Below are 19,055 nucleotides of genomic sequence, written 5' to 3' on the forward strand. Positions count from 1 at the left end.
CTTGAACCTCTGGCATTAAAATAAAGGTGGCATGGCAGTGCAGGTGTGAGCACGACTGCCTCACAAGGCTGAGGCCCTGGGCGAAGGGGTGGACCTGGAGCGCTCTGTGTGTGGAGTTGGTATATTCTCCCTGTGTCTGCGTGGGTTTCAAGTGACTGTGGGACTGTTGCTGTGTGGGCCCTGCGATGGACTGGCTTCCCATGCACAATGTATCCTGCCTTGTGCCCTTCGCTTTGCTGCGATAGGCTCTGGCTTCCCTGCCACCATGTATTGGAAAAAGTGCTTAGAAAATGGAGGGATGGATTAAAATATACTCTGATGTGTGAGTGTTTTTTCAAAAAAAGAGTCCCATTCATTCACTCTTCAGCTTGCTTATTAAGTTGTTCTTGTGTTTATGTCTAAACAACTTTCCATATGTGACTAATTAAAGGTCTCTAGACACAGGTTGGAATGACACTAATAAACCCTCCCACCAAGAAAGGGCATTCTGTATACTTACCACACACCTGGAAAAGACCAGGTGTGAAACACTGAAATCGTTTAATTAACAAAATAATTAAGAAACCCAACCAAGTTCTTATGAAGTAAAAAAAGGTCTTAACAATCAGCTAGAGAGAGATCAATTAGTCTAACTGATTCAAAGCTCCATTGGAATGAAAACCAGAAGACACAGGGGTCCTCCAGGACCAGGGCTGAGGACTACTGTCTTACATGTTTCCATGTCTTGCTCTTTTTAAAGGGATATAAAACTGAGGCGCCAATTTACCCCCTGCTTTGTGCATCCAGAGTGGCACTCTTCCAAGCTGTTCTGAAATCTCCTGCATTCAGAGGAGGATGATCAAAAAGTACAGCGCACCTCTGGAAGACAGGGAGAACAGAGAACCCTGTGTACAGACAGCAGAGAGAGCAAAAAGAAAGGGGAGAGAAGGATACTAGGAGAAGAGGAGACTCTTGTTTTTTCAGTGTGTGAATATAACTTAGGAGTGTTTTTTCATTGCTTTGAAGGTTTTCCTGTATTGTATAAAGTGAATTATCCAAAGGGAACCAATCTAAACAGCTATAATTTTGTGCATTTACCCTGAGAACTCCTCTGTATAGTTCAATACTCTGGTTGATCTGGTATCAGAGTTTCCCAGAGGCTCATGACTGTCATGATGAGACTAAACAAATAATTGTAGTCATGGAACAAGGTTAAAGATGACAAGTAGTCCTCTCAGTGAAACGATGTTAGAGTTGACTGAGAGAGCTGGGAGAGAATACGCTACGGGTTTCTGTTACTGCTAACATCATTTTGTAGAAGTTACAATAAAAAAAACATAATATCACAGGAAAGCTGTTCTCTCCAGCAAAGCCCACAAAAATCCTGTTGCATAATCCCCCCCTCCCGCCCTGCACTCCTGCACTGCCCTGCTCCTGCAGGCCTCTATATTTCCCTTGGTTCGGCAATGGAGATTGAGCAGACACACATGCACAGCTAGAAACTTCTTTCCCCCCTACTTTCTTTCTCTCTTTCCCTAGCCTGCCTGCCAAAACCCAGCAGTGTTAATCAGCCAGGCCTATCTTTTAAAGAGCAGCAGTGACAGCAGTCTGGTCTTCATCACTGATTAATGGTGGGTGTGCATTGGGGGGGTTGATTTCAGGTCATGTTGCCAGGAGCAGAGGCCTCTTTCTTACAGCTCTCAGTCCAGAGGGGAAATCAGAGAACAGGGCTTCATATACCTTCCTCATTAAAAAAAGCTTTTTCTTTTAAAGATGACATGCAATGTGAGGGGGCTTCAATGTTTGTATTTTGGGGGATTTGTTTTTCAGATGCTTTGTACTGCCATACTGACTTTTCCAAACACTGAAGAGATTTAATTCTCCATTGCTTCCTGCGTAGTTAAAAAGGCATATGCACAGCAGGAATGAAGTTGAACCATGTGGTGTTTTACAAAGTAAGAGTGCAGTAAGAATCTGGACAAGAAATATTTAGTTGAAATGTAGTGAGAAACCATATGTTGACACAAGCAGGGTGAAGATGTAGCTTTCAGCCAGTGACAAACACCCCCCTCTTTCCCAAATATCTGTCACACTTCCTTTCAAATTGGTGAATTGCTGCTTTGTGATAGAAGGTTACTTTATATCTGAGTAAATAAGAATGGATAGAAAATATATCATTCACTGCACTAATCTTTTTCGAGAGATTTCTCTTTTTCAACCGGCAACTTGATGGGGTTTCTAAAATGCAAACAAACCTATGACATAAAAAATGTTGAAATTCATCTTGCTGGAAATAAACAGCAAGAAGTTGATTTTTAAGTTTTATTTTACTCAGATGTGAAGCTGAGTAATATTAACAGTTCTTTTGTAATACAGATTTTCACTGCTATCACACCAAACAGTTTAGTGCTGTCAGACTGCAGTCTGTGGAATATGAGTAGTACAGCATTACACCATATGAATTCTAAAAGGTAGTTAAATTCCCACACAGCAGAGTTATTACCAGAGAAGGATTTATTGCCTGAACAGACGTCATGGATAAGTTATTAAATTTTGTTTAAAAAAGTATTTATATAATGTTGGGTGTTTTATTATTTTCAATGGTTCAACGAGGAAAATGAGAGGTAAAAATGATTCTTGATTTGCTGTTATACTATGTGCCTGTGATAATTATCATCTGGTCGTCGGCCTTCAAACAACAACAGCTCAGTGCTTTGGAATGAAAATTAGCTGGACTCAGTGGAAATGGATAGCTCTAAAAGGAAAGACATTTTGAAAGTGTACCATTTAAAGAGTATGAAATTCCTGCTCTGAAAAGACCAGCTGTATTCTGAAGTTGAAATTCTAATGTGTGGCAAGAAACAGTTTTTCTCATTCTTTTAGATAAAATATTAACTCTGTTTCAATGATCAATTAATTCACTCAAGCCCCTACCATAACTAATTATAAATAACAAATAATAAAGTTTTTTATCTGTTGAGTAATTATAATATACTGTATATATAGTGTTTTTAAAGCACTAGTTATAGAGGAAGTCAAATTATAGAACAGTTAATTCTCATTCAATGTTTCTGGTAATATCTTTGGGATTTGATTAGGATTATGAAAATGTGCTAAGTCATGCTCTAAAAAAGAGAAACCTTAATCCTCAGACCTGAGCAACAGAGCAGAGCTCGAAATTAGCAAGAAGAATTGTTTGGTCCCTATAGACCCATTTCTGAGACAGACATATAGTATAGTACACTTTGTGCCCAAGGAACTAGACAAGCTGAGATAAAAATGCAATTCTTGCCTAAGTGTCAACAGAGTAAGCACCTTATGACAAGTACAATTTGCATGTAAGTTATAAATCCTGCTTTAGTTGATGCACTGCTGTTAACTCTTAGGCACATTTGAAAACGAATATTTTACGTCTGACTTCAAGGTGATAAGTATTATGTAATTCTATTTTCTATGGCCTATTTAGTCCTGTCTAAGGTAGTGGGTTTGGCATTGCAAGAGATAAGCTATTTACTCAGTCTAGTTTATATGGCTGTTCTTATCTTATTTATCTGGAGATGTTATTCAGCCATTTACAGTCCCATGAGACTGTTCATAAGATTAAGTGTGTTAACCCTGGTGTCTTAAAGTTCCTCCTTAATTAATTTGGTGGAGCATTTTTTGCTTTAGGGTAAATCCTGAAATGTAAGCTGGCCTTCGTAATCAAAGCTCTTACCTAGAGAAAGAAACATTTCTTGTAGACCAGGGTGATGAGTTAAAGGGCTGAGAAACTGTAAAAATGAATAAGTATTCCAAAGAATTAGAAAGATGTTAAATGTCCTCCATAATGTCCAGTGATTGGTATAATTTAATGGCAGGTGATCATGGCTAGATCTAAGCATGCCTTCAAGACCCTTAAATAAAAAGCACAACAATTGCTTATATTTAGAAATGTGTAAAGAAAGTTACTGTTTGGTTTTAAAGTGAACCTTTGGCTCTGTAGCCCTAATAATGCATCTACTGTAGTTTTCAGGGAGTTTATTTGTATTAGATATTGTGGAGAACCCTAACTGGGGATAATGGAAAATAAGACAATGATGTGAAGATGTATGTTCAGTTTTATAATGGAGATGCTAGTATTTCATGTAGCCATTCAAGAAAGCTATCAAATCAAATGTGGTTTTTCATTCAAGACCTTGAGCATAAACTAGGGAGGACCTTACTACCAGTTGTGGGCCGTGACCTATGTGTCATTACCAGTAACCTTATAAAAATCTGGATCAAAGAGGAATTAAGTGATGAATTAAGAATTTGGAATGGCATATATAAAACATTTATTATATAATGATTCCCTGTTGTCCATTACAATTTTATCTTCTGGATACATATACAGACCAAATGTATTGAAGTTAAATACTGCTGACTATTTCATGATGTTTGAAGCAGTAAAATGTTTAGAATAAATCAATTTAAACAACTCTCCCAGTCTATGCCAATACCATAAAACCATCACAATTTCTTATTGTTAGTTAACAGTTGGATGAATTACCCTGTCTTCAGGCAAATTGTAAATAAAATAATTATATAAAAAACATGATTTGATAAAACAAAACACAAACTCTTTGCATCCATTTTTCGCAATAGCAGTACCAGCAGCTATTGCCTATAACTCATGTATTACGTACAAATGTATCAGTACTGAGAAAACTTCAGTAGTTTACACCATTAAACTTAAGTAATAAGACACTCAATTACTGGTATTACAGTCAACAGATATGAGACATGTAAGGAAAGATGCATGTATAAACATGTTTAGGAGTAAAACATGCCAGGAATTTCATGCTTTCTTTTCCAAGCTGCTTTACAGTACATGATATCTAAGAAGTTCAGCCACTTCTTAATCCTTGGAAAGAATATAACTTGTGACAAGAATGACAATTTCCAGAAGACTTTGGCCTTACTGATCTATTAACTGAGGTCCAGCAGATGTCAGTAAGTGGCTGGCTGCTTGCATTGCTCTGCCACAGGTGATTGCACTCTATGGGGCCTTGGATAGTGTTTTTACCATACAGCAAGATGCAATTTCTAAAACTGCATGACTTTGCAGATAATAACGTAGTGACTGCATGCTTTCTTTTTCCTATTCACTGTTTGATCTACCGTATATCTATATACACTGTATTTAACTTCTCAGTATATTTGTAGGTATTACTACACTACCTTATTTTGTAACTTTGAAATCTGGGACATGCCTTGCATGGTTACAGTGATAGTATGTCAATGTCTAACAGCCAAATAACTAAAGCCTAATTATAATTACTAAAAAAGATTATGAGTTCAAAGAGAAGTTGTCCCCTTGGAGGGGTTTGAAGGATTTGTTTAGATATTTTTTTATATATAATCAGAGAGTCTACTAAAATTTAAACTAAATTAGTTTAAAATGTGGGGAACTGAACAATAAATATTAGAAACACACAGGAGAATGCCATCATATAGAGTGAACTATGGTGTTGGGACTCATGAACTGTATGTAGGAGTAATGGTGATATTCTTTATAATACCTTGTGCCAGGCTCTAATGAAAGAAAACAATGTGATAATGGACTGCCTACCAAATAACAAAATACATATGCTAGTAGTCTGTGGCTTTCACTGTAGAAACCTTGTTGATGACAGATGTTAAACAGAATAACAGCTTTACATGTCATTTCAGTTCAATAACTCTGTGGGTTTCTTGCAGTTATAAGTGGTATGTTTTTAAATGCATGAAAGTATTAAAACACCAACATTTAGCAGGAATGATTCCTGGCCCCAGGTCAAATAAATACAAAACCATTTTTTTTTCTCCAAAAACATATGTTGGGGTAATGTGCTCTGGCAAACCAAGAGAAACAACAGTCGAGTCATCACATGCATGTTTTCAGTCATTCGGCTAGATTGTAGTGAATGCAATAGAGGGATGAAATATGAAAAGAGTATTTGGTGTGAGTCAGCCAACTGATGGAGTGGCTGTCTAAAAATCAGACATAAGTAAAGACCTGGATGTGAAATGTATGTACGTAGGAGTGCAGAAGTGCAAGATTGGGATCTAACTTTTCTCCTGAATGTCTGTTAGAAACCCGATTTATATCTACAAGGAAAAAAAGTAAAATCTTACTTTACATTGTTTATCAATAGCCAAGTACAACATACATTTACATTTTGTGTTTCCGAAAGTTTTGGAATATTTAGAGGCAGATGGCAAGGACAATATGTACTTGGTGGAAATGTAACCAAACCAACCAAATTAGAGCCCCCAAAATAAAATGTGCAGTACAGAAGTCATAAAACAAAAACAGTATGGAATAAATTGATGACAGGCACAATTAAATGCTATGAACTGTTACCATCATTAACCAGAAACAATCTTCAATATTGCTGCCAAAACCACTGACAGTAATCTTCATCTTCCTATCAATATTTACAGGAACACCTTTTGTTTTATTCAGCACCCAAGAATGACCAAATATTGATTGTCAAGGTGCTTATTTTGAAATCTTTGAATATAAGTAGAATTAAGATGGGTCTTCTGAAGTGAAGCCTCTAAGTACTTAGCTGATGTTTGATGGATTAATTCAAGCTTGCACGTTCCAGAACATAACATTATAAGCTGTCATTTAAGGAGTTTAAAAAAAACAGTGGTGAAAGACGACTCCTTCTCTGAAACAGGGCATATTTAACACAGAACGCATTAGTAACAGTGGGAGAGAAAGAAGTCAGCATATTCTGCAGTTAAGGTCAAACAGACAACAGATGATCACATAGAAAAAGACAGAAGTAAAATACTCGAGTGGGGTCCTGTGTTAGCATGTGTACTGCAAAGGAACAAATAGAGGTTCATTATTTCAACAAGTTGTTGCCTTACACTCAAAGAAGGCTCAACTTCTAAAACAATGTACAGGCATGATGTCTATTTAATTTTTATTGTAAGTTTTCATATTTAATAATATAACTGTTAACTCCTAAGTGCTCTCACATATGTTTGCTCATATACTGTATGAAAGAAACAACAATGTAGCAAGTTGGTTTTGACTCTTACTGGACTGAAAACATTGAAGCAGTAGCTTCCCTGGGTATGAACCAAGATGCAAAACACACACCCACGATCCCAAAATAATGCACTTTAGTAGGGCAGTCATTAACCATCAGTATTATAATGTACAATAAAATACCAGAATAACTTGTGCTTTTTTCTCTTTCATTGAATGAGATCATCTGATTTGCAAGGAACTCCAAGCAGCTCTGAGATGAATCTTTCTGTTTCAGATACCATATTGTATTTGACTGTCTGCCACAGATCTTCAGTTTGATTAGGCAAAACAGGAAGCAGGGGGGAATTTCTGTTCTTGGACAAACCATTTTATGTGCTGTGAGAGTGGAGTAATTTAGAAAGAACAGAAGTAAACCTCATTCATGGGGAGATTTTGGATCTAATCTTCTGGTGGCCTGAAGAATGAGCCCCCAGTCAGTATAGTGCAGAAGTTCTAAGATGAAGGTTTACAAACTGTCCTTCCTTGCACTGGAATGATCATAAATCCTATACAGGAACAAGTAATAGGTTTATTCCATGCTGAAAAAAAGAAGAAAGAGAACACAACGTTTCGGCCGTGGAGCCTTCTTCAGGTGTGACCTGAACTACATAAATCCTATACTGTATGTCTCTTAATTTCAATGGTCCTGGAAGTGGCCAATTTTGTAAGAAATATTTGCAAGGCTTTAATACATAGATTTGATTGTGAGGTTTCTATTTTTTAACTCAGCCAGACATTACTTAAGCAGAGATATCTGCTTTTCCAGATGCTGTTAAGGTTCTGATGCTGCATAGCCTAGATGGTTCCCAGGGGGGTTCAAGAGTTCTGGATGAACATCTTTTGTAGACACCCACCATCCTTTGTGTAAAGAATGCAACATTTTTGAGTAATGTGAATTTTTACAGGTACAACAAATGCGAAGACAAAAAAGTCACAAAAATCCTGAGAAACAAAGACCAGTATTTTTATACCACAGATTAATTGCAGGTAAAAACTGGAACATGGGGAACCGTTACGGCATGTGGTTTCTTTGAGCAATGTAAGGAGCATTCTGAAATATTTCAAACATCCTGGAAAAATCCCTTTTCTCCAGTTATGACAGAGTTCACAGTGGGATTCATCTGTTGTTTTTTTCACATGCTTGCTTGTACAATGTCAGGGAAAATGCCCATTAATACACTTAATATATTTATTAGTACACTACTTGTTGACAGGATAGAATATAAATATTAATTAACGACCATTTTAATACACATTTAGTTTGGGCCAAATAAAAGACACATGGAAACCACATACCAAAAGAAAAGAGAACTCCACACTACTGCAGGAGTAAAAAAACAAAAAGTAAGCAGTGAAAAAAATGCTAATTCCCTGGCAAGACAATGGTGCTGAAGGAGAAGCAGCCCAGGCTGGTGAGAGATGAGGGGGACGTGAAGAAAGAGTTGCCCAGCGAGGTTGCTGGAGGAGGCCCAGTGCTGCCCAGGATCAACCTCTGTTCTGCCACCAAAACAAGGGACAGATTTATGCTGTCTGTATTCATTAGGCATGCCAATCAGGCACCCAAATAAAGAGGCAAGTGCCATGACAACAGACAGTTTCATCCAATCTGTTTGGTTCAAACTGAGGGATGCAAGAGAATAGGGAATGACAGGCAGTGTTTGTCCTGTCTCTGTGAAACAATTTTTCCCAGTACTGTAGCTCAAACTGACAGCATACATATGATTCACTTCAGCTTCCTCATACTTCTCTTCCTCATGCTCACTAACTAGGTGCACTGCACAGGGAATGAGGAAAGAAAAAATGATATACCATTTAGATTTTTTGTTTTTTTTTACTTAGGGAACACCAGAACTTACTATGAATAAAGTTTTAGACATTTCTTGCCAGCATTGCTCTTAGCTTTCATCTCCTTGATTGAAAGTATTTGATATTGATATTACATTTGTCTTAATTTTCAATAGATCCCATTTATTTGAAGATATACAGTAGTATGTCTTAACACTTTGTGTTATGAAATTGAAGAAGAGGAATAACGTGACTTTTTTTCTCTTTATTGTCTGTAAGAAAATCATATAAGATTTGGAGGACTTAAAATGTGTTGGTATAACTTAACTGTGCAATGACAAATTAAGCCCTAAGTAAAATACTAAAGCAATATTATGAAAATGGCACAGAATGCTATTTTTACTTCTTTTATAATTCTTTTGCAACTCAGCTTGAATGCATTCAGGTGGTTTCATATGGATGCAATTTACTTTTTTCTGTATTCAGCTATTCAGCTTTAGCAATCATATGATCACGCAAGAGAGAAAAAAAGCTGAATTCACACCATGCTTCTCAAACACCAGAGAGAAGTGAGGGAGGTGCAGAAATGAATGATTAAATGCTTTCCACATTGTAGCAGCAACACAAAGAACAAAGGCTAATTTAATACATATGAGCACATAGGAATGAATTGAAAATGAATTGCTCAGGAAGCTAGGGGGAGTGAATACCACATTCAGCAGTTATTCCTAAATAACTGAAATACAGTGCGGGTTTGCAGCAACCATGTGACAGCCTTGTATGAGCCGCAGCCTTACAGGGAGAAGAGATGCAAGGAAATTCGTGAGGTTGGAACATTGCCCTCATTGCCAGAGATTTCAGTAAAACCATGACTTTCACCCATTTCATCCTGTAAGTTTTCAGCTTGTCATCTGTTTCTCGTGAGAATACGTGAGTGCACTCGCCAGTCAAAATATAAGGAAAGCCTCAAATTAACAGACTCCCTCCATAACAGGTAATGTGTGATTGGCATAAGCAATGTTAAACTTACTTCAGTGACCTAACCTGCCCCCAAATATGTATACCTTATTGAAAGCGAATGGAAATGATTTAACATGCAGTTTAATCTCAAGCACCATTAATTTTATTGCATTTACAACTGCAAGCATAAAATTATTGCAAAATCTTTTGAAATGTCTAGCTCAAACTGGTCTTATGGTTAATAACCTATTTGTTGGAGTTTCTAATATTTTCTCTTAGTTTTATTTAGCTTTTTTTATGCTATGGTACTGTTGTTCTGTACCTCATAGTAAGGACAATGCTTCTATACCTGTATGAGACTACAAATGAGCAATATGTAAATCAGTCACAAAATACTAAATCAGTCACAAGAATCTGCTGAGAAGAATAGTATCTTCATAGTATTATGTCAGGAGAGCTCTTCTCACAGGAACGGGGGGAGGACTTTTGTTCAAAAAAGGATGTTTTAAATAGATCTCTGTGCAATGTAAGACAGTCTTCCACTGCACCATTTTATTTGACTTTTTATGTTCTGTTCTTCAGATGAATTTAAAACTGCTTTGGCTCTACCCCAAGATTAAGAAGTGATCAGGTTCAGGGGGCAATCCAAAAGGGGGGCCTACTTCCAAAACTGAATCTAATCTAATCTAATCTAATCTAATCTGTGAAGCTCCAAAGTACCAGGAAAACTAAGCAGGGCCCTCACGTGCTAGGATTCACCATTAACCCAGGAAGGCAGGAGAAGTGGTTTAACGACACTAAAGGAAAGTCTAAGACTCCCCCATGGCAATTAGGGTTGATCAAAGTCTTTATGAGGTTAGAATGGGCCTGGTTATTGAACTCCTGGGGGATTATGTAAATGAAGTCAGGCTGAAAGGCTAGCAGGCACTCTTCCCATCAAGACAGGTTATATAAATGAACCTCATGTCCACATATCTCCTTGATATAGTTCTCCCCAAGAGATAAGGAGGCACGTCCACTGCTATCAACAAATTGACAAATACTGTTGTCCTAGTTGGGATACAGTCGCACACAATACATTTATCTTCCTATAAAAGATGTTCACACCACTTTAAACTTGCACATAATGCGTGTATCATGTTTCTGCTAGTTCCAGATGAAGATTGCTCCCCTACCACTTTTCTTTAAAAAAACATTTGATAAGTGTCCTGTAAAAGAACTCTTTTGGGTGTTTGTGACTAATGCGGTTTCAGCTGTGACTTGTCTGAATACACCTTTCAGGTGTTTTTTTTATGAGAATGTGTGGAGAATGAGATACCCCTAAATCCCATTTGTATGTACCAAGAAATTATTTTATTGAAAGAAGTGCAGGTTAATTGGATTTTTCGAGTGGATAAACTCAGACATTACAGTCATTTTCTTTCTCTTTTCTCCAAACTAATCTTTTTTCTCTTACTTGTTAGTGTCACATTATTGTATCTGCTTTTCTGTATCTCTTGTGTTTTGTTCTTCCTCTTTTTATGTTTTAAAAATGTAATGCCAATATGTTTAAAAACCCTTTAAAATTTGAATTGGGAGTTCTGAGGAATGTCAGTCAGGTCAGATGTCATCTCCAGTTGAGGGCTTAGCCCTAAGAGAAGTCAGTAGTGAGTGATCGACCTTCTCTGTCAGCTGCTCAGTACTTTAATAATTTTCAAGACTGTCAGCTTTGCTTATGTTTGCATTGAAGATAAGACATGGGTTTGTACTGTCTGACTCAAAGCTCCAAGAAATCTTGGTTCTAAGTTGTTATTTATTGGTTGTGGCACAACAATCATATACTGAGGACAAAAAGTGTTTCCAGTAAAAATTAGAATTGCTCAATAGCTGCAAGTGGCTTGTGTTTGGAAGAATAAGCAATACAAAGGATGCAACCCAACCTTGAGGTAGTTGATAATTCATAGATGCTTTTTGAATTTTTAAATTAAATTTACAAAATATGAAGCAGGCTTTTTAGTATTTTGAACAGTCTTGTGAGTCCTGTTCTGATCTAGTTTTACTGTGCATGGTTTATGTTTAAGCCTTTCTTGGTTGTTTATTAAAGCGATACACTTCATTTCTGCTTCTCTGAGTGAGTCACCATATTGTTAAGGGCAACAGCTGTCTAACTTTTATAGGCAGTTCTGGGAAACTCAATTGTCTCTTTGCTGTTTAAATATTTTGGAAGTGTTTTTATAGACTTTGTCATTTTTATTTTTATCTTTGCATGACTTATGTGGAAACAATCACTTGGCAAAATATGAAACTGTTCTTTCATTCTGTGCTTCAGTTGCATCACAGGTCTGTCTCTGACGTTTCTGACGTTTCTGTGCGGTTTTTAAGTAAAATCTTTTCAAATCTCAACAATTTACTACTACCTCTTCCCATTCACAATATTAGAAAATCTCTATTTTTAACAGTGTACTTCTGTACTGTATTTGTAACATAACTGAAAATATATTTTAAAAAGACAACAAGAGACAATAAGGATAAGAGAAAAAGGATGATTATGTAAATAGAAGTCAGTCTAAATTTCAAGATAAGCTGTGGGAAAACAATAGATGAATTGTTATTGGATCTCTCACTTGATGCTGTGCCGTTTAAGAAAAGGCATAACAGCTCCAGTCAATTAAGCAGCATAGTCTTCTTAGATGTCAGCTGTGTGTAGATATGCACAGTTACAATGGCCAATATGTTGGGGTTGGGATCTAGGTTAATGATGCATTCTGGATAAGTCTGAAAATCCACAACAATATTGTCTTTAAATGTGCCTTTTCTTTTTCATAATTGTGCAGATTTGCTATCATTTTAATTTGACAAAGGAAAATAACATTGGCTAAAATCATTTTGATTTCCTTCCATTGATTGCAGCGTGCTTGTGGTTTCCTGGATGTCTGTGTATACAGAAATGAGACTTCACAGGATCGCTTGAAACACAAATTCCTAAATCACACATACAGATTATACAGATTTTTAAGGTTATTCTGTGGTCCACGAATTTTGGAGTTAGGACATTCACTTATGCAATATAACAGTGATTACTATGCATATACACTACAGTACATACAGTAAATGTGAATGAAATTGTGAGGTAACAGTGCTACTCTTAAGTCTCGCCTGTGTTTGTGAAACCAATCACACGTTACCTGCCTCTTAAAGAGTCTTGTCATTACACACGCAGGACCATCTAGATTTTGGACAGTTGTGAATTCTTATGATCAGCATGTGTGAGTTAAAATAAGCTTGCCAAGGCTGAATCTATTTACAAATGCTAAAACTCTAATACTACAATATATGGTATTTGGGGAGATACATCACATATGACAACACCAACACACCTCTAAAACCTCTCTGAAAAACTGAAGGTTGGGATTCAACTAACTCATTAACAAGAATTAACAAATCAATGTACACAATCACAAATAAAAACTGATGGTTGGGATTCAGTTAACTCATTAACAAGAATTAACAGATTGATGTTCACAATCACAAACACATGACGGTATACTGTACTAACCCATTCACTCACAATTTCAAGCAGTCCATTTGTGTATCAAAAAAGACTATTTTTTCCTAGGTCATAACTAAAGAACCAAAATTTCATGTGGATTAACATCTGTAAAATAAGTGTAAACCTTTTTTTTCTTCAGATTCACAGAATTAGGGGGAAATTGTGTCCACAGCTTGTTCATCAAGTTTTGCCTTTTTGTTTACACATATTTTTTAATGACTGCTGCCACAGGCCATAGCTAAAGGAACCTTGATTTGTCCAGGTGGCTGTTTGTTCATTGTCCAGCGGCTGACCTAACCTTTCACCTTTGGCACTTGTTGCTCTGTGCACTAATGACTAAAGTACTGAACCTCACGTTTCAGGGTCAGTTCTGTGTTAAGAGGGTCTATTGTATTTGTGCTAACTGGATATAGCCCTGATTGCCTCAATTATATTAGAAAGTATAAACTTAAGCGTCCTTATAATTTGGAAACAACCATTCCTAATACTTTACGTGCTTTTTTGTTTTCTTTTTCATGAAGCACAAACTCTGAGTATTAAACAGACAAAAATAAAACATGAACAGCACCAACAATGACTTCATCCATGCCCCTCACCCATCCACCCCCCCATCAATCCCTCTACCCATCATATTTCCCTTTTCAGCAATCTCCCTGGTGCCCGCTAGATTTTGACCTTTGACATAGGAATTAGTTTTTTCCTGGCGTTTACTGTTTTTGTGTGTATTGTACATAATTCAAAAGATACAAACTCCAATAATCCAGCTGTGTCAAAAGTCTTTACTGGCATTTTGGCTTTAACCGGCTTGGTTCGAAGAATAAAACCTTGGTGGTAGAGCCGAGAAATCCCAGAACCCCCTCCAATTAAATCAGATGTTGCTACATTGGTACTGCAGTAGTGTATGATGGAGTGCTGTTAGCCCAAGTTGCACTGGCAGATAGCAGCACAGATACCACTTTGTTATGATTTTATACCAAGGAGTTGGTAATTGGCGGGAACTGGGGCTTTTTCTTCCCTTAAAGTTTATGAACTTCGTTTTGTGAATGTAATGAAGAGATGCTTTTATATGGCTCTGATGTAGTTTTTCTTCTTTCTTTCGATAGTGCTGCATAATATCGCTAGTCAGTAGCTCTCTTCTAAAACTGGGAGTGTCCAATCCCTTGAGGCAAAATTCAGCAAAACTGTAAGTCAGATTGAGGTTAATGTTTTGAGTAAATATTACATTCAGTGCAAATATACATTCAGATTACATTTCTGTTTTTTCTCAAATGTTAAGTGCACAGATTTAACATAAATACTGTACCTGTAATACTGTAAAACTTAAATAAACAACATTTTCAGTAGTGCAATTTAATCCCTTAATGCAAATGATAGGTTTCAGGGTCATACCAAACTGTTTGCCTGAATACAATGACTGGTGTAACAACTACTGTGCTCCCCATAAAGCCAGTGTTCTGGATAGCAGTGGTTATGGCCCAAAAATGCTGAAGAAGTAATACAATTGAGAAATTGATTATACAAAGTTGAAATGGAGCATCAAATTACATGATTAAAAATATTATATATATATTTTATATGTCTTTTGAGCGGAGCACAAAATGTGGAACAGTTAAAAAAGGACAAGTTATTCAAAATATTTGATCAGCATAAGCAGGCTTTCCATATACACTTTGATGAACCTGTGTTTCTACTGCTTCAAAGAACTTAATAAAGCACTGAAGAGATATCTGAGTTGTTGATACTTTAATTTGTCCTTTTAATTATGCACTCATCACTAAGCAACAATGCTAAACAATGGAATTTAATGGGTAATTAGAGATCACCTAGGCACATGCCCATCTGCTGGCCCTCTGTTATCTAGATTTACTTCAAAAGAATTCTTTGCACCAAAATCAATTTCTCCTATTACAAAACTCTGCCTTTTATGCTTAATGGTTTCATTAGATTGCACATTTGGTTATTTGAATGGTTTAAATAGCAAAACAAAAATCAAACCATAGTATTTGTTTTCACAAAGGGAATTTCCAGTCTTCATCAGTTTAAATTGTGTATGCTGATCTATTAATTAGGTTAATTCATAGTTATTTATTAACCACGAGGATATCAGGCTACCTTTCACATCACAAAACACATTTCATGATGGGAAATAAATGAAACAGAAATTGAATAAAGCATCCAAAAGCATTTTTACACTGCAGATACACAATATGAAAAAACATATATATCAAAGAGTCTGAAAAGAAAAGGGAATAACTTTGCAGTTCTCTATCTGGAGTGTTTTATTTCCTTCATTTGCATTCCACATTTTTTATAAAATATCTGAATACATTTATCAAGCACTGTGCACACTTATTTTTAAACTTAGATGGAATGAAAAAAAATGATATTGTTGCCATTGCTGCCGTCTAGACAGTCAGAACAACTTGTCTGTTATCTCTCCCCACCTCAGTAAATATATATATATGCGCCTGTAAATATAGAAAGACAAGCTTAGTCAGTTTGGTTCTTAGCAGTATGTGTTGTCCCCTGAATGACATCTATGGCCAGCAGTTTCCCAATGCCTGGACAGCTATATTTACACAACCTTGTGCCTACTTGTGCCCATCTCCTTCCTGGATGCCCGGTGATAGTACTGAAACTAATCTTCTTCTCATGTTCTCATGTAATTTATAGTGATGGTCCAGAGAAGTGAGCTTGTGCACCTGGTCTGATTTAGGGACTGTGGATACCCAAAGCACTTTGGGTTTCTAATACAAAATTCTGAAAGTAAACCCTGATTTAAGCATGTTGTTTTGTTCACCAAAGGAACAGGAGCACAAAAATACAAGAACAATAATACTACTCATTTAAATGTGTTTATAATAATTGATGAAATTGAGAAAATTGATTGTATAGGGTGTTTGTGTGTGTGTTTAGAAGTCTTTAAGGTTATTACCTTGGAGAGGTATACTGAGTCATGAAAACAGTACTGTACTGCATTATGTATATAAATGTTTTCATGGGGCATAGCAATAGAAAAACACAATAATACACAATAAAAAGGCTGTTACAGAAACAGTGTAATAATAATGAACTCGGGAAGGAACATATACTGTATCACCCAAAAAACAAAAGTTCTTACTGTGCCCCTACCAAATGCAAGGTGAGTAAGAACAAATTGGAGAATCCCCAAATAACTGACAAACAAAACACATTTGGATTTTAACATAAAGTCGATCATATTTTTGTGAATGTGGATTAGCATGTTACTTAACACGTTAGCACAAGTGAGCAGAAAGTCTTTGTAAATGGAATGCGTTCTTGTCACCGAGCTGTGCAGGACATCCAGCAGCAAAGCCGCTGTAGTCTATAACAGCAATATAATTATAACACAAATCCTTAGGATCTTGTTTAAGGAAATTGAGTACTTGGCCTTGTGTACCCTGTGGGTTTAGATCCTCAGACATATCTTGTGGTTAACAAGACTGTTCATCGTGGGAAAAAAAAGGGAAATCTGGCAATAGAAAAGAGGAAGACATTGGTTGATATGATAACGTCGTCTCTTTTCACTGAACTGACTCATATTTTCCCAGGAAAACAAAAGATATAAGTCCTCCTTTCAGCGCAGCAAGGATATATCAGCTTATAAAAATACATTTCCTTCCCACTGTTAGCACACAGGTCCCCGAACACATTCCTGTCCTTGGCCAGCTATTCTCACACAAGATCCACGGCTTTCGGAAGCATAGGTGCACGTATGTGGGTCTGGAGATGTGTGTGTCAGTGTGTCCGGGAGTAAAGTGAACCATTCCTCTCTCCACCCTGCCTCCTAACCCCCCCCCCCCATATTACGAAATCGAAATGAAACCCAATCCAAACATGGTGAGCGGCATGTGAAGACTGAAAGCGCTTTGCAATCCAAGGTCTTGGCACCACTCACCCCCGGCATGTGTTTCATGGAAAAATGTTTGAAGTTCATGTTGAGTTGAGGTTCATCAGAGCACAGCCTGAAAGAGCTGCAAGCAGTCTCTCATTATTATCATTTGCTTTAGGAAACATTTTAACTAACCGGTGAAGGTGAATGGAGGAATTTCCAGAGCTGGCGAGCCTTGTAATCCCATTTAGGTATGGTAATGAGGCACATGCTGGTGAGAGCTGGCTGAGAAATTTGATAATGTATCAAGCTGACACCATTTAAAGTGCTCTACAAATGCCAGTCGGGTAGTTTACCTTGGTTGATTATCTTTTTAGCTCAATTACATATGGGGTGGAGAAGAACAACCTTCACCTGGAGCTTATTCTGTCACATTAACAGCAAAGTCGGTGAAGTCAGCAAATCTTTACAAACAGGCCATTGCAAATACAGGCCAAATGTGCAATAAAGTAAATATATCTGGAAATAGAAAAGCATCAATGGCTGTAAATTGGCTACAGATCCTGCTGTACTTATGGAAGCATTTAACGCTCCCATACAATTTCAGAATGCTTGCAGGATATCTCCTTTCAGACAATTACCAGTGGGTTTATTCACAAACTGATTTCACTGTATGTCGTCTCATTTTGAATAATACTTTTTCTTTCTGTAATGCAAGACATTTTTTTGTAGGCACGAGTAATATTACACAGGGATTAGTAATGAGCTACACAGTGTAAATGTGAAGTTAGTTGGCCTATTCAAAACAACTTTATCATGAATACTTAACCACAGTGCAATGAAAATGGGTTTTAATACCAATGAGGCCACTGGTAGCATGTTCGCAATTGGTAATGACAGAACACACCTCCCTCAAACTGCTGACAGTCTTGTCTTCAATCCATTCATATTTCTGTATGCACCCTTGAATTGTCCATGGAAACACATTTGAGCATTTTAGGATTAGTTTAGATATTTAATGTAGACATTTTATATTTGTGTTCTAACCAGATTGGTGCCCACATTTCTGAAACTTTTGCAATTCACTTTACAGCTCTTTCACCATCGAGTGCCTTGGCCTCTGTTGTGTATCTGTTGTGCCAGTCTGCACGGACACAGAGAGCACACACCACCTTCATTCTCACATCATCCTGCAGATCCATAGGGCCTGAGAAAAGTCACTGCCTTGAAGTGCTTCTGTGTAACCCCTGACCCTTCCCCCACCCCTCCGCCCCTTATAAAACTATAAGGGCCTGTGTCACGTGTAAAATCTCACTGAAAGCTTTTATTAAGTCTCGTAAAATCTGATGTTTACAACTCCTGGTCTCCTTTCATGAAGAGTTTGTTTGGGCAGCATGTGCAAGACAGACCATGAACTAGCTCCATTTTTATAGTGTTATTCCACTTAGCACAACTATAAACTTGAAAGCGATATCGAAGCAGTTTGGATGAAGCTGGTGTAACCTATGCAGTGTAGAAAAGGGGAACTCTACGGTCCTGGTGATGGCTGGGCTATTGGACTCAAGAAGTTCAACTTTTAAAATGGAAAAGATACACAATGATTTTATTTTAATTAATAACAACAAAACTAAACAGCTACAATAAAAGTGAAGATTACAAATGTCCAATTCACTTAGAACCACACACTTCAAGTTCTTTTTCCTTGCCTTTTGATCTTTGTAGTGAATCTGATACAAATTGTGTAATCTTTTATAAAGAAAGTCTGACTAAGGATTCTAAAGTCAACTTTCTTATGGGATAATTAATTAAAAATCATTTTTGGATATTTGGTAAGCCTGTTTTTAAGTTTTTCTTCAGAAATTAAACCTTAACACCAGGCTTCTTAAGATTTCTATTTCTTT

The sequence above is a fragment of the Lepisosteus oculatus genome, chromosome 17, assembly GCF_040954835.1.
Source record: "Lepisosteus oculatus isolate fLepOcu1 chromosome 17, fLepOcu1.hap2, whole genome shotgun sequence".
Classification (NCBI taxonomy): Eukaryota; Metazoa; Chordata; class Actinopteri; order Semionotiformes; family Lepisosteidae; genus Lepisosteus; species Lepisosteus oculatus.